Raw genomic sequence first — 12,972 nt, 5'->3', positions numbered from 1 at the left:
TCTCATGCTGACGTTGCTTCACTTTGGAGACTGTGGGAAATGCTTCAGGGTAGCTTACATAGGATGCAGAAGCAGCATCATTACAATTTGTAAAAGGGATTGTTTTAAGCCAGGAAACAATAGAAGCATCTTATAAATGGTCAGCATCTGGTCCAAAGAACAAATCTCAAACATTACATTATCACTACTGGGAACTGAGAAATGAGACTCCACTTTAGTAGTCCTCAGCAGTACTTTTTTTTCTGGTAAACATTGCAGTGTTGGTAAATGGAGTGTATATTTATGGAATAGCTTTGTTTTTTGATGGGATCAGTGTAACTCTGATGAGCCTCATGTCTGCAAAAAGAGAATTTCATTGGGATACTTGAAAATTATGGACAGTAATATGTCATTATTAGGTACTTTTATATATGTGCAAATTGGCAATATGACAGTCTTTTACTTAGTGAACTAATACTGAGGGTGATCTCATTGTTTTCTCATGATTTAACAAGGAATTAGAATCCTAAACAGTGCATTCGAAAGTATTTGACCTTGACCAAATCATAGCTTTCAGCCTAATTTTATTTTTCATTCCTTGCAGAGACTTGATAAACCAGATAAACTGGCCCTGAGTTTTGCACCTGCTATAACTTACTGTTTGGTACTATTTGGAATTTCTGTTGTGCCTTTGTGAGATACCCAAGCATAATTATGCCAGTTTACCCAGCACAGCCTGTTCCCTTCACTGCTCCAGTATAAAGTGTCTGTTGTTCCTAAATTCAGAGACTTTTAGAACAGTTTAAGAGAATACATTTTCGTGAAAAGAAAAGGAGAGGAAGTCAACAGTGTTTTGTATTAAATTGTTTGTGCTCCAGTTATAGCTGGAGAAGCCTCCTGTGGAGTGTGTCCTCAGCTTTTCTCAGGACAATTTAAGTGAGATTGCTTGTCCCTGGGACCTCGAGAGTCTCAGCTTCGGATGTTTGCATTTTTTCTGTGCAAAATAATAAACTGGAGAACAAACTCCAGCCTCGAGTAATCTTACAAGCTCCCCACTTGTTACCTATATGATTATGTTAATTGCCCAGAAAATTATTATAGCTCAATTAATAGCCTTAATTGCCCAGAAAAGCCCCACATGGGACTTCCTCCCACACATCCTACTCCAGTAACCAGGGTCAGGTAACAGGTCAGTGGAGGTCCTGACCTCCATTGAAGATCAGGACTGAATACCTCCTTCTTCTTTCTGAGCACAGCTTTTCCAGCTGCTCGTGCTTGGAACCCCAGGCGTGGCTCACACCTTGCCATGTCACCAGCCTCCCCTTGGACACAGAGCCATTGACCATCCAGCAAATACCTTCTCCACGGAGTAGTCCATCCACCAAACACCTTTCTCTCCAGTTTGGAGATCAGGCTGTCACGTGGGACTGTGCCAGAGGCCCCACAAAAATCTAGGTAGATGACACAGCTTGGTCTTCCCTTGTTGGCTGTTGCTGTCCCTCCATTGTAGGAGGCTGCCAGATTGTTTGGGCATTATTTGCCCTCAGTAAAGTTGTGCTGGGTCTCTGGTCACCTCCTTGGCTCAGGTGTGCCTTAGCATGACTTCCATGAAGGTCTGCTCCAGGATCTTCCCAGACACAGAGGCCAGGCTCACCTATCTGTAGCTCCCCAGGTCTTCTTTTCTTCCCTTTTTAAAAATAGAAGTGTGGTTTCCCTTTTTTCAATCAGGACCTTGCCTGACTGCCATGACTCTTCAAATATAAAGGAGGATGGCCTGTCAACAGCATCAGCCAGTTCCCTGAACTGGGAAGCTGGTGCAAGAATCTGGAAAGGGATTTGACTGCCCCTGTATTTTTGGTCAAACGGAACATTGATTCCTATTTCAAAATACCCCAAAGGCAGTGTTTTGCATTATAGACACAGTCTTTGTGTGTTGCTCCCCTGAGCAAAAATGAAATTAGTTTCCAGAGTATCCCACTTGTACAATATTCCAATCAAGTCTTGCATCTTTGCTTACTGCCTAATGCACCTGGCAAACTCTGGTGGCTGCTCTTTACGTTTTCAGGAAAATACAGACTGTTAGATGTACATTGTTTGCTTGGTTCCTGCTTGTACTTTAAAAAAAATAATTATCATTGCCTTGCCATAAAGCCTTTTATTTTATTTTTTTCTCCTCTACACAGACTTTTTAATTTACATTTTCTTTCATCTGGAATCTCAAGGCCTTTGATTCATATTTGCTCTTTGTTTTGATGTACGGAAAAAGCTTAAGACATACTTGGCTCTATTAGCTGTGCAAATTCAGGCCCTGGTAAGGAAGAGAAATATTTGAAACCAAGTCAATCCTGATTTATTTAAAGATTTAATTTACCCATAGGTTTCAAATAAAAAATAAAATCATCATCTATATTTTATTACTAGACCTTAAAATAATAAAATCAGCTGTAGTTTACATGCTTGTTGGGTGACATTGGGTGTTAAGGAGGAGAGAAACTTGAGGTTTGCTTCCAAAGGATTCTTGTGAAGTGACTTTGAAACATGGCTTAAAGGGTAATTGCTTTTCCATCATAAAATTTTTAAAGGAGAGTGATTTTCCAGGTGTTTGATAAACACTTTGTTAAATAATACAGCTAACATGAAAGGTTCAATGAAAACCTTTATTTTTCAGAAACTAAGCATTGCAAAGAGAGAGGAAAAAACCCAGCTCCTCCTATGTTGTAGCACCTCAACCAGAAAAATATAAGGGGCTGTAACCAGAGAGTTGTGGGAGTCCAGCATTACCCATTATAGACTGCAATCAGGGGGAAGTCAAGAGGCAACAGTAACCACTTGAACTTTGTTGCTAAGATATTAATGGATTAATTATTTTTTTCTTTCTTTAACACTGTTCACAAAAATAATCTCCAGTTGCAAAAATGCATGTAGCTTTCCCCAGACTGGAAAGCAAAAAACCAAAACTACATATGCATATTTTTAAATGCTTTCTCTGTAACGTGTCACTACTTTGAAACAGCACCTCACATGAGTAGCAATGTTTCTAAGTCATGATACTTATAAATGCAGGAGAAATGCTGAAGCTTTAATAATAGAAGCTTCTGCTTCAACTTGCAGCTGTGGGATGGTGGCTTTTTTCCTTTCCAGGGATGGTTTGAGTTTTCTCGCCCTTGTTCAAATATAAATGAATCAAAACAATGTATGTGCTCTCTCTGGATTTACAAGCACTCATTTCTGCTGTCTCTAAAGCTTCAAAGGGTTAATGCTGAAGACATAGATAAACTCTTTCCTAGATAGATTTGTGAAAAAATGTGTGGGTGTTCGTACAAAAGAAAACCGGATCCTCTGGTTGCAAGGTAAAATACAAAACCTCTTTTCCTCCAGTGTGGTGTGTCTTCCTAATACTTTCTTTTATCCCACAGGAATATCTATTTTCAGCAGTAAAATGAAAGTCTGTGGGAGGCAGTGAAGGACACAACTCAGACAAGAAGACAATTTTTCTTGTTTTCAGTATTTGCATCCTCTGAACTTTACCTCCGGTGGTCAGTGCTTTCTGTGCTCAGTATAAATGTGTCTGCTGAGGAATACTCATGGAGCCCTTTGTGCTTCTTCACTTCCATTTCAGTCTCCAAATGGGGCTCCAGTGGGGCTCAGACACTGCCCATAACCTCCCACCCATTACTAAAACCTTACTAGGGCCACTCCAACACAAGAGCTCATGGGTTTGAGTAGGAAGGGGTTTGTAGGCTGCATTTCCATACTGTAAAACACTTTCCAGAACTGGCAGGAGCTGACACTCTACAGGATAAATGCTCCTTCACTTTGGGAAATGGAAGTAAAATATAGAGATCTCATTTAGGGTCTCTTTGTGATGGATGGCGATGAAAGGGACTGTCCCTCATTTGCTGCTGCTTTTTATTGTCATTACAATATAGCATTATGAAAAGGTTTAAAGGGGATTTCTGTTACTCTGATGCAAGAAAAGTTGTATTTCACTACCAGCAGTTCCTGCATTATGCACCTGTGAATGCACGATACTGCCTGAATGCTTGCAGGTAGTCTGGGTGTGTTTATCAGTTCCAATAGCCAAGCCTTTATAAACTTTTTATCTGCCTAAACAAAATGGAATAAATATCAGATTTAGCTGATGCCACCATACAGGTAGCAGAAGACAGTAGAAACATGTTTCCATGATACATCTCATTTTACCCAAAAGTCACATGGAAGCTACCGAATCATTTTACATTATGAAAGAGTTTATTGTGCCCAGAGCCTGGACAAAGCTGCTCAAGGGGAAATAGTTCAGTAAGAATGAAGGAGAGCAGAGAATGGAGGCAAATAGACTGACCAGCATGCAAAGAAGTTATTTGTTCCTGGGAAAATAATTCCTAGAGTGGCAGCTCCTCCCTTCTTGCTCCGTTCTGCTTCCAGCACAGCATCAGGACATGCTATGAGGCAACAGCCTATGGTCTCCACGCTTGGGTTTGGAGGTGTCTGTGTCCCACTGAAAAAATATATTAGTTTTTAAAGCATTCATTACTAGTGACTGCCAACATTAATGCCTATTTGCAACTTTTATCTGCTAAGACGTATTTAGGGCTCTGAGAGACTTTTATTTACTACTGCCACCTCGGCAGCATGAGGAGACCATTTTCAGTTTCATCATGTACTTATTATGAAATAAGAGCTCTCCATTATAGGTGGCTTTCTAGCTAACTATTACACTGAGAATTAAAAACAAAAATTAAAAAAAATCCCACTTTATTTTCCACCAGACAAATATCCTGCTAGTATTTTGGCCTGGGTCTCAGAACACAGCAGGAAAATAACTGCAATCCACTTTCCATGTAGTGTCTTCTTGCTTCTTAGAGAGTTTGGATAATTTCACTGGTGGTTCTTCCATTTCTTATCTGTGCCAACAGCTGTAACTTCTGGTATCCAATATGGTCCTATGGTCCTGAAATTGAAGACATTTCTTTGCATGGTCTTTGGTAAAAGCAAGCTGTTTGAGTTTACTCCCTTTGGCCTTTCAGTAAAGCACCCTAAACCCAAGCAGTGCCCTGACAATATGGTTGGATGCGTGTTCCCATCTCCAGCAGCCTTTATAAAGGACATAACAACACTGGGATCTGTGCACCTGAGCTGAAATACAGTCCAGGAGAGTGGCTGGGATAAAAGGTGCTGGTGGGAAATCTCTCAGGATCTCTCACATGAGAGGTCAGGGTAGGACGTTTCCCTGGTTCCTCTTGAAATTTATGGAACAACTGGATTGACTGGACCAGGAAAAGATAGACAATGTCTCTAGCCTGTAGCTGAGAGTTTCAGAGTGCAAAGGGTCCTTTCTCAAATTGTTTTTGTTTGTTTGTATCTCTTACATCCCTTACAATTTTCAATATACAATTACACTAAGTGGTGATTATTTTTTTGTTTGCTTCTTTAATAGAATTTACCTCTGGGCTGTTCAGTTACCATTTTTTATGACTGAAAATTGGTTTTAAAGTTTTCTCTTTCCTCCTGATAGCATTACAAAACTTTAAGTGCTTTTATTATGATATTTTTCTTTATTTTAGAAGAGAAGCTGTAATAGCAACATTTGGCCAAATGACTGGCTTCTCAAAGTTTCAAAATGTAGTCAGGCTGTGTAGGGGAGAATATGCAATGATGAATATTTTAAATCTGAGTAGTGTGAAGGCATGGCAAAGCCAAGGGTATGAGGAGGATGTGGTGGCTGATTCCTGGACGCATAAACTGTTTTAAACATTTTCTTGCTAGCGAATTTCATCTTTCCTATAATGAACTGAAGACAGACTTTCCTGTTTTCTGAACACTGAACCCATTGGCTTTCACCTGATGTAGTGCTCTGTCACTAACTCAGAAAAGCACTCACTCTTTTTGGAGCTTCATCAGGAGAAAGCCAGTATACTAAACCTCTGGAAATCAGCTCTGTAGCACAAAAGAGCAGCAGTCCAGCAGATTGTGTGGCATGGCAGCTCTTGAAAGCTCAGCACATCAAGGAAAGAAGGAGTTCCATAACTTCAAGGGTAGTTGGATGTTATTTTTAGCGTTACTTGACTGACAGATCACTATGCAACAGTGATGTGTATGGGGAGAGCTAGTGCTGGAGATGGTTATAGCCTGATGTAACTCCAGTGTGATGACAATTCCCTGGCTCTTAGTGGCTTTTTACCCCTGACATGCAATGTTCTTCTTGTCAGCTTTCTTTTGTTTTCCATGGCTTGTTTCTCCTTGCTTTCCACACCATACAAGAGTGAGCAAATGAAAAGGATCCTTTTATGAGTTAATGAATGCCTTTTGTGGTTACATATTCCAGTTTGGGTATAGGAGAGAAATGCACTGTATGGCTGAGCCCGTGGCTGGAAAAATGGGTACCTGCAAATAAAAGGGCACCCAATCTAAAATAAAGTGAGACCCTTTTCCTTCCCACTGCAAGAATGAAGCAGTCTCTCAGCATGAGACTTCTTTGCCTTGGGTGGGTCCCTGCTGTAGAAATCCACTGTTTTCTTACTCCCATTTTTCCAGTCGAGCCTGACATACTTAGAAAAGGCAAAACATGACCAAAGGAAGATCCCAGCAAAGAAATGTACCTTTTCCTGTGCAAACTCTGCAGATTTCATCCAGTTTTCACCAGGCAGTTGTATGACCTGCTGCATAAAATTAAAATAGCTTAAGCAGTTTTGTTCCAAGAACTTTTTATGGTTGCTTCAAGACTGAGCCCTGATCCTTGTTTTGATGTCTTAGGGAATACCGAGAACTTCTGCTGTCATTGTGCGAAAGGTCAAATTTTATGCCCTGTGACAACACAGCTGCATTCATGGAAAACTGCTGTTGTTATTGCATTAAATTGGTCATTTTATGCTCTCCAGAAGGTCCATCTCCTTTCAAGGGTTTCAATCCAAGAGAAAATCCCACTAAGATCAAATAACATTACAGTACAGGAAGAATAAGTATATATGCACACCCTATATAGACATGACAAACAGTTAATATAAAAATCATGCCTATTATGCGAGTCCCAAACAAAGGAATTTTAAGAGGAAGAAAAAGCATAAAATATACTCCATAATAATGAAATGAAATTATTATAAAAGAACAACGACAGACTTGCTTTTAATTAAAATAACACCTGTTGGATTAAGTTTCAAAGAAGTGATCAAAGCAAATACTGAGCAAAAAACAAGGCACACAGCAAGTGTTTAGTAGATCAAAACATTTAAAACGTTTCAGAGAAGTATGAGATGTAAAAGGGAAAAAAACATTGGGGATTATATTGGGATTATACTGAAACTTGACTAAAGGAGAAACACTCCTGAACAAATAACATTACATTAAACTAATTAGAGTTTAGAATATGAAATTGTTAAAGTTTGCTATCTCAGCTGTTTCTTTAAACTGAAAAAGGGATTAACCCATATTGTAAAAATAGTTAGTGGTTCAGAGGGCAGAAGCTATAAAATACTGCCGAAGTTCGGAGAAACAATAACAAAATCCACAAGAAAGTGTAGTCTGCGGTCCAAGTCCTTGGAAACCTTAGGCATGCAAAGAGCTCTTTGTGCAAGTCCATTCACTGGCCTTGGGAGCAGTGCTGCTATCAGCAAGGTGTACGTGGGTGCTTTGGGATGTGCCCAAAATCCAGGATGTTTTGTCTGCAGTTTAAGGCTGAGTAGTTTAACTGCAGCTCAAAACATCACAGGAAACAGATTTATTTTCAATTGGAGGGCATTCTTCCCCACTGCTGTTGTCCTAGAGACAGTCTTCTGGTTTTTATTTTTTTCAAATTTACTCTGAGGATTTTCTGCACTGTAAACTTTCTTACTTAGTAAAGATGTCCAGTGTTCAGTTCTGATGGCTTTCAAGCCCCACTTAAATCAATAGGGATTGTGAATGCCAGAAATTCAGAAGAGGACTCCAGCACACTGAAAACTTGTGGAGGATGTTATGGCTGACTGCTGGCTCCTCTTGCTGGTGAAAGATGCTGAGGCCGGCAGCCAGCCAGCTGCTCTCCCCAGGAGGGAGTTAGTCCCTGGATCTCAGTTTGGGAACGGCTGTCTTAAATAATTTTGTTCAAATATAGTGCCTTTTATGTTCTTTCCAATTCTCTGTCCCTCTCACAATTACCATTTCACATGGGAAGCATGTACCCTTTCTTCTTGTTCCTCTCCTTTTATTGAGATGGGCTGTCCGTGTTTTACTCACAGTGTATTACATACTTAAACACATATATGTACGTGTGTATCCTGTGGCAGAGTGAGGTAATGAGAAGTGAATTTGATCCTAAGCTTCTAGAGTTTGCACAGCAAATAGGAAACAAGACTGTGCTGCATATCCACAGACTCAAGGTATGCTTATTTATAATGTTTGAATCAAGTTTCGGCAATTAAAATATGTTTTACGTGTTTGGGGATTTTTACAAGAATATTACATAGATATTGTGTAGGTGATCAGTATATTATATTAGCTGATGGGAAAAAGCATTTTTGACATTGTGTAAGTGGTAATTATCTCTTTCCTAAGTAATTTTTAGCTGGATGATGAAGGTTTTTGATATTCTGTTTATCACAGTTTAAGGGCTGATTTGAAAATCACAGCACGGCACTACAGACACTACACTCCAGCAAACAGATGGTGGAGAGCCATCAGCTGTAATCTGTGAATAAACAAAGGCAAGTGAAGTTTGGTATAGAGTTTTGAAAATGAGATGTAATTGTGTTATGGAAGTGTAAGAATGCTGTGAAATAATCTTACCCTGGCTGTATGGTAAAGAAAAAGCTCTATTTAATCTGTCATGATAATTTTATTTTTTTTTTTCTGTATTACTGAAACTCCCAGCTTTGGTGCAGTAGGAAATTCATAATGTCTGATCAACAGTTATGGAAATGGGAATAAATGGGTTGCATGTGTGTGTTTGTTCCTTTGTGAAATACATAGGGCTAATGAAAGACAAACAGACTCCATGAAGTTGTTTACCAAGGAGAAGAAACAAATAAAGCACAAAACCACCAGGCTCTTTACAAAACAGAGAGAATACTACTGTCTTGGAAAGCACACCAGAGAATTTGCTTCTAAAATAGAAAGGATTATGTGATTATGTTGTCTTTCCTAAACATAGACAAAAGGTGAAGAGATCACACACTATTTGTTTTTCCACTGGATGGTTTATTTGAATGTGTTTAGGGTGGCTGGGGGGTGGGAGGGGGGATTCTCCTCCACTGGCAACACGTAGCAAGAGAAGAAATTGCAGAGGAGCGCTCAACACTTAGAGGTCAGGAAGGTGAAAGCACGGCAAAAGCTTTGCTAGGAGGCTCAAACATTTTTGTGGTTTCATGTGTTTACCTTAGCAATGATAGAAGATTTAGTTAATTACCCAGCAGTCTCAACAGTGTCTTGTCAGGCAACATCCTCTTCAGTAATGTCACTGGGACCCTGATATTTTGAGCATTTTCATTCAAGTATTGTTATAATCAGGTCTGATATAATTAGGAGATGGAGAATGGTAGCTGAAATGATCCAGTTAGAAGAGATTAACTGGAGCTTGTGGGAAGAAAGAGAGAAACTGTGATACCTTCCTTAGAGCTCACTCTAGGTCTGCATATTTCCTCTTGCTGCTGATTCATCGTGGCTAAGAAGGGCATTCATTTTTGAAGGTTTGCTGTATGTTTTCAAGGAAGTTGGTAAAAATCTTTCCCCTTTCTGCTGCACACTGACATTGGAGTGCTGTAGCACAAATCCTTTCTTCTCAGATACTCAGTAAAGAGTTAATTATTTTGGTGTCTCAAAGGAAACTACACTTTTCAGTTTCTCAGTTTGTCAGTGTGAAGCAAAGGTGTCCAAGAGGCCTCTTTCTCATTGCCAACTGTTTCACTTTATGGCACTTTTAATTCAGTTACACCTTCCTTTTGTTCCTTTCCTATTTGTTTTTATGTCTTCTTTGCCTTTTCATCCCTCTCTTTATTACTTCCTGAGGGTGTGTTTTTCTTTTCACTTTGAGTTTTCTGGTTTTTTTCTTGTCAGTGTAACTGCAGTAGATATTCAGCTGTTTTCTAGGAGAGGCAGTACTTCTATTTGCCTTGGTCTCCTCGTTGCCTGTAGGAGATAAACAGAAGAGAGAAACCAATTGAAAATTGGAGTATTCTGCTGAGAGGGAAACCCTGGGTTCACAATAGACAATATACCTGTGTTATAATGAGCTGTGGCTAGGATACAGGCCAAAAAAGTGTGGAGCATGAAGTGTACAAGGACAATTTGAATACACCAATTTCACAAAACACCACTGCAAAAAACTTGCTGGAACAAGATTTCTGCTAGTTTTTCATCATTTCCAAATTTGCCTTGGCTAGTAATAAGACTTCCACCACATCAGTCTCTACGATGAACTGAGGTTGTTGTAAAGTGAAAGTTGTAAAGTGCCTACTGTAGCAGGGAGAGGATAGATTTGGGCCTAAGAACAGAGACATGCAGTTGGAGGTAGTCTGCCCTCTCCTCTGTGTCTCTGGCCCAAAATATTGAAGTAATATTCTGCAAATTAAACATTCTGAGTTAAAGGGGGATAGACTAGCTCCTGTGTGTGTGAATTAATAGCATTAATACACCAACCCACTTGAGCAGTGAGAGAGTATGTAAACTTGAGTGTGAGAAACTGAAATTCAATGGGGTTATGCTGATGTCTGCCTGACTAGTGAGTGTGGCTCAGTAGATTTGCCATGTGAAACCGCTGGTGCTCAGGCCAAGGCGTCTGCACTGGCTGCAGCCTCACCTTGTGCAGGGGATGCCTGCCGACCCACGGTGCATTAGGTGCACTCCCAGGATGCATTTTTTGGCTTACTGCTTGCAGTCAGTGCACTGAGGTTGCTACACCTCTGTTTTAAAGTGCACTCTTCATGCACACTAAATTGCTAATGGAGTCATCCCTTGAACATTACCATTTTAAATTTGCATTTTCCCCATCATAACGTGTCATAATGGACTAAATTGTCATCATAAACTTCTAATACGATAACTTAAACTGCTGGTTTATCTGTTATTTCCTTTCAATCAAGCATAAATAAGAGGGAGGCAGTAATAAGATAATACAGAGGTTAAAAAGTTGACTGTAAGGGCTGTAAGGTCGCACGGGCTGGTACTCGCCTGCCTGTGGGATGTAATACAACTTGCAGCAGGAGTATCCACATCGGGGCTGTGCTGCTGCCTACACTTAGTAATAAATTATTGCTGTGACTCTAAACACTATGCAATGTATCGGCGATTCATCTTTCAGTCGCCTGTTCCCACGCTGTCCGTTTTATCTCGATTGTTAATTTAATCCTGGCAGTAATTGCTTCGCTTCTCTTAAATCTCCCCGTCCCGCCAGGCAAGCGCGGGCCCTTGTGCGGGTGCTGTGGGGGTCAGGGCGGCTGGCCACCGGGCTGGTGATGCTCGGCCAGCCGAGACCGCTCCGTGCAGCCCCGGCCCCGGGGCTCCGCAGCCGCCACTGACCGGGGAGCGGCGGCCGCGGGGGGGCGGGAGGAGGAGGAGGAGGAGGCGGCGAATCCTCGTCCGGCTGGCCGGGTGTGCGAGCACTAGTGGGAGCTGGAGAGGGCGAAAGGAGGGGAGAAAGCCCCAAACCACCCCGAGCCCGAGCAGAGCGGCTGCGAGCCGGGCGGCAAGGGGGGTGTGCGCCAGAGGCGGGCGGGGGCGAGCGCGGCGGCAGCGCTGGGAGCGGCGGCAGCCCCGGCGGAGGAGACGGGAGCAGCCCCGGCGGAGGAGACGGGAGCAGCCCCGGCGGAGGAGACGGGAGCAGCCCCGGCGGAGGAGACGGGAGCAGCCCCGGCGGAGGAGACGGGAGCAGCCCCGGCGGAGGAGGCAGCCCCGCGGAGCCTTGGCAGGCGGTGAGCAGGGTGAGGAGCCGGAGCAGGGCGGGGAGCGGGTGCTGCGGAGATGCTGCGGAGGGCGGGCGGGCACCTGCGCGGCCGGGGCGGCCCGGGGTGCAGGGGGGTCCCGGGGGCGCCGAGTGCTGCGGGGGCAGCGCCCCGAACGCGCCCGGTGCCTTCCAGCCCCGCTGGGCGCTCGGGAGCTGTGGCCACCCAGCCCCTCTCCCCTGCCGTGCTGTCCCGTGCCGTGCTGTCCCGTGCCGTGCTGTCCCCTGCCGTGCTGTCCCGTGCCGTGCTGTCCCCTGCCGTGCTGTCCCCTGCCGTGCTGTCCCGTGCAGCGCCGAGCGCGGCTCGCAGCGCTCGCCTCAGGCTGCCCGAGCTCGCCCCGGGGCGAGCAGCTGTGTGTGAGCGGCCACCCGCTCCCTTCGGGCACACGCTGCGCCTGGCTCGGTACCATCCCGATAGGTGCAGGTCAGGAGCTGGCCATCTGCAGCCCTCCCGAAATGAACTTTTAAATCAAAAGGCCAGTTTGTCAAGGTACATGTTGTTTTGTAGCTGGGGACGACGGAGGGCCCTGCGGACCTTTGGGAAGCGGGAATGTGGTGCGGTGTTGTTAACTCACAGACTTTGTCGCCCGTGATGACTGACATGAGCTCTGATTTACCGGGCAGATTATAGCAGTCCATGTCTTCGGTGATGTTGTTCAGAAACGCAGCGTTAAACCGCTCGATTTAAGCATGTGCTGAATGTAAATTACAGAAAGTGTCACTGTTTAGGAGCCTCTTGTAGATAAAAGCGGGGCTCTGTCTAAGCGTCCTGGGTCTGACGGTGCAAAAAGCGGTGTCTGAGGGGGAGTGAAAACAAGATAGGCGTGTAAGGATAATTCTCCAGAAGGCTCTCTCAGCATGCATTGATTTGCAGTTTGGATGCTCTCTAAGGCAGAGCATGTGTCTTTATGGCACTCAATGATTTTTCCTTTCCATTAACTGCTCTGATTGCCCCTTGACCCTGTGTAAACTTTTAACAATGTGCTGTGAGAAGGAATTTCATAGCTTTAACTTTACACTGTGTCAAACCCCATAGCATTTTATTCTGAACTTTTGATAGTACCTATGTCTTGACATAGAGTAAGTGC

The 12,972-nt window shown here is 43.1% G+C and overlaps 1 protein-coding gene across 5 annotated transcripts in view; it reads left to right on the top strand.

Moving 5' to 3' along the window:
- The first annotated feature begins 11,777 nt into the window (after positions 1–11,777).
- Positions 11,778–12,972, top strand: part of BMPR1B (bone morphogenetic protein receptor type 1B) — a 228,600-nt gene continuing 227,405 nt past the window's right edge. For 2 of the 5 annotated variants that reach the window (XM_086888436.1, XM_086888430.1), the window contains exon 1: positions 11,808–11,864. The gene's annotated coding sequence lies outside the window, so the exon portion shown is untranslated. Of the gene's footprint in view, positions 11,865–12,972 lie in introns of all 5 variants that reach the window. The other 3 variants (XM_086888429.1, XM_086888431.1, XM_086888427.1) reach the window with 3 other exon arrangements.

This window comes from Cyanistes caeruleus, chromosome 5 (assembly GCF_971803275.1).
Source record: "Cyanistes caeruleus chromosome 5, bCyaCae1.hap1.1, whole genome shotgun sequence".
Lineage (NCBI taxonomy): Eukaryota > Metazoa > Chordata > Aves > Passeriformes > Paridae > Cyanistes > Cyanistes caeruleus.
The sequence above is the reverse complement of the archived record's forward strand: the minus strand, read 5'-3'. Positions and strand labels throughout refer to the sequence as shown.